Source organism: Equus caballus, chromosome 30 (assembly GCF_041296265.1).
Source record: "Equus caballus isolate H_3958 breed thoroughbred chromosome 30, TB-T2T, whole genome shotgun sequence".
NCBI classification, from domain to species: domain Eukaryota; kingdom Metazoa; phylum Chordata; class Mammalia; order Perissodactyla; family Equidae; genus Equus; species Equus caballus.
In genome coordinates, this window is record NC_091713.1 from 10,464,996 (window position 1) to 10,468,729 (window position 3,734).

The 3,734-nt window shown below is 35.6% G+C and overlaps 1 pseudogene; it reads left to right on the forward strand.

Moving 5' to 3' along the window:
- The first annotated feature begins 898 nt into the window (after window positions 1-898).
- LOC100630473 (calmodulin-like) lies at window positions 899-1,237 on the forward strand (annotated as a pseudogene).
- The last annotated feature ends 2,497 nt before the right edge of the window (window positions 1,238-3,734 follow it).

Below are 3,734 nucleotides of genomic sequence, written 5' to 3' on the forward strand. Positions count from 1 at the left end.
GTCACTGGGCTGGCCCTCCAGCTTTCTTTTTGTTTCCATTTACATGGAATATCTTTTTCTATCCCTTCACTTTTAGTCTGTGTGTGTCCTTACATCTAAAATGTGTCTCTTGTTGGCAGCATATAGTTGGGTCTTATTATTTTTAATCTATTCAACCATTTTATGTCTTTTGATTGAAGAATTTAGTCCATTTGCATTTAAAGTGATTATTGATAGGTATGTACTTATTTCCATTTTGTTAGTTGCTTTCTAGTTGTTTTTGTAGTTCCTTTCGGTTCTTTCTTTTTCATTCTTTTTCTCTTATCTTCCTCTTCTTCTCCTATGGCTTACGCTGGATATATCTAAGCCCTTCTGCACATTTAAACTTAGCTAGAGTTGATCAAACAAGGGAACATCTGGGTTATGCCTTTTTTTTAAGTAGTTTTCTGTAGGAACTGTCAATATGTTGTTGATGTGGAAGTTGTAACTCTGTATGGTCAGTCAGCAATGTGTACTTAAAAGTTGCACTATTGCAAAATGGGTTTATTATATAGGTACTTGTACGTTATTTTTTTGCACTGCTGGTCCTGTACCAGAAACTTTTTTTAAATTGTTACTTGCTTTATAAACTTCATTTAACCACTTAAAGAAAATCTTTTATGGCACAATTTGCCTCAAATCCATTCCAAGTTGTATATTTGTTTTCTAAAAAAAAAAAAAATACTATTTACTCTCCACTGCAAAAGAATGAGTCCAAGTGGAGTGAGCAACTGAGTGGTTGTGTGATTGTGGAGACCATTAATGCTTGCAGCGTAGTCGACCAATTGACAGAGGAGCAGATCGCAGAATTAAAGAAACTTTTTCACTATTTAACAGAGATGGTAATAGAACTGTAACAACAAAGGAATTAGGAACTGTAATGAGGTGTCTTGTACAGAATCCCACAGAAGCAGAGTTATAGGACATGATTAATGAAGTAGGTGCTGATGGTAATGGTATGTTTGATTTCCCAGAATTTCTGACTTTGATGGCAAGAAAAATGAAAGACAGTGACAGTGACGAAGAAATTAGAGAAGCATTCCGTGTGTTTGATAAGGATGGCAATGGCTATACTTGTGCAGCAAAGCTTCAGCATGTGATAAACCATGGAGTGCAGTTAACAGATGAAGAAGTTCATGAAATGATCAGGGAAGCAGATATTGATGATGATGGTCAAGTAAACTATGAAGAGTTTGTACAAACGATGAGAGCAAAGTGAAGAAATTGTACAGAACGTGTCAAATTTCTTGTACTAAATTACTTGCCTTTTCTTTGTTTCTTTGTTTCACCCTACTGTCAAAAAAATATTCCTGTAAGATAATGGTCTACTTTCCTTCTTTTACATGTGGCTGTCCAGTTTTGCCAACATCAGTTATTGAAGAGACTTTCCTTTCTCTGTTTTATGCTCTTGGCTCCTTTATTCAAGATTAGCTGTCTGTAGGTGCATGGTTTTATTTCTGGGTTTTCAACTCTGTTCCATTGATCTGTGTGTCTGTTTTCCTGCCAGTACCACTCTGTTTTGTTACTATAGATTTGTAGTATATTTTGAAGTCAGAGATTGTGATGCCTCCGGCCTTGTTCTTTTTTCCTCAGGGTTGCTTTGGTTATTCGGGGTCTTTTGTTGTTCCATGTAAAGTTTAGGATTCTTTGTTCTATTTTTGTGAGAATGTCATTGGGATTCTGTTTGGGATAGCATTGAATATGTAGATTGCTTTAGGTAATATGGATATGTTAACTATGTCTATTCTTCCAATCCATGAGCATACACAAAATTAACTCAAAATGGATTAAAGACTTGAAGGTAAGACCTGAAAACATAAAACTTCTGGAAGAAAATACAGGCAGTACACTCTTTGATATTGGTGTTAGCAGTATCTTTTTGAATACCGTGGGAAACAAAAGAAAAAAATAAACAAATGGGATTCTATTAGACTAAAACTCTTCTACAAAGCAAAGGAAACCATCAACAAAATTAAAAGACAACCCACCAACTGGGAGAAAATATTTCATATATCTGACAAGGGGTTAATTTCCAAACTACATAAAGAACTCATACAACTCAACAACAAAAAAATGAACAACCTGGGGGCTGCCCTGGTGGTATAGTGGTTAAGTTTGTGTGCCTCTGCTTCAGTGGCCTGGGGTTCAGAGGTTTGGATCCTGGGTGCAGATCAAGCCATGCTGTGGTAGGTGTCCCCCATATAAAATAGAGAAGGATGGGCACAGGTGTTAGCTCAGGGCTAATCTTTATCACCAAAAAAATTGAACAATCCGATCAAAAAATGAGCAGAGGATATGAACCAACATGTTTCCAAAGAAGATATACAGACGGCCAGGAGGAACATGAGAAGATGTTCAACATCGCTAATTATTAGGGAAATGCAAATCAAAACTACAATGAGGTATCATCTCATGCCCATCAGAATGGTTATAATTACTAAGACAAGAAATAACAAATGTTGGAGAGGATGTGGAGAAAAGGGAACCCTCATACACTGCTGGTAGGAATGCAAACAGCTGCAGCCACTATGGAAAACAGTATGGAGACTTCTCAAAAAATTAAAAATAGAAATACTGTATGATCCAGCTATCCCACCACTGGGTATTTATGCAAAGAACATAAAGTCAACAATTCATAAAGATATATGTACCTGTAGTTCATCACAGCATTATTCGTAAATAGCCAAGATGTGGAAGCAACCCAAGTGCCCATCGACTGATGAGTGGATAAAGAAGATGTGGTATATATATGCCATGGAATACTACTCAGCTATAAAAAAAAATACAAAATTGTACCATTTGCAACACCAAGGATGGATCTTGAGGGTATTGTGCTGAGTGAAATAAGTCAGACAGAGAAAAACAAATACCACATGATTTCACTCAGATGTAGAAGATAAATAAGCAAACAGATAGATAAGGAGACTAGATTAGTGGTTACCAGAGAAGGAGGTGGGGGGAGGAAACAGGGATAAAGAGGCATATATGTGTGGTGATGGGTAAACACTCAACCATCGGTGGTAAACATGATACAGTCTATACAGAAACTGAAATATAATGATGTAAAGCTGAAAAAAATATGCATGTATAGTAATTAGGACTTTATTCTTCCATGTTTTCTTCCCTTATCTTACTGTTATTTTCCTGAAACCTTATTTAAGAAGGTGATCCCTTACATGATGCATGTGGCTTACTCTGAATTTACCTTTGAAATTTTCTGAGACTACCTTTATGGCGTTTTATCACCTATTTTGATGTGTGGTCCTCATGCACTTGAAAAGGACATGTATTCTGCTGTTATTGGATATAGGGTTTTATAAATTTCAGTTAGGCCAATTCGATTATTTGTATTTTTGAAATCTTTATCCTTACTGACATTTTGTCCATTTCTTCTATGAGTTTTTGAGAGAGGTGTGTTTACATTTCGAACTATCGTTTTGAATTTGCCTCTTTCTCTCTGTCAATGTTTTGTTTTATATATTTATATTTATGTATGTTATTAGGTGCACACAGTTTTAGGACTGTAGCTTCATGTCACAATCCTTTTATCACTGTCACATATCCCTCTTTAATATCCTGTAGAACTTCTTGACCTGATGTGTACTTTGCTATTAGTATAGTCTTTTGGTGAATGCTTTAATGGTGTATATTTTCCCATTCTTGTAATTAGAGAGTATCTTTATTTTCAAATTAATTAAAGGTTAAACAAAATATAA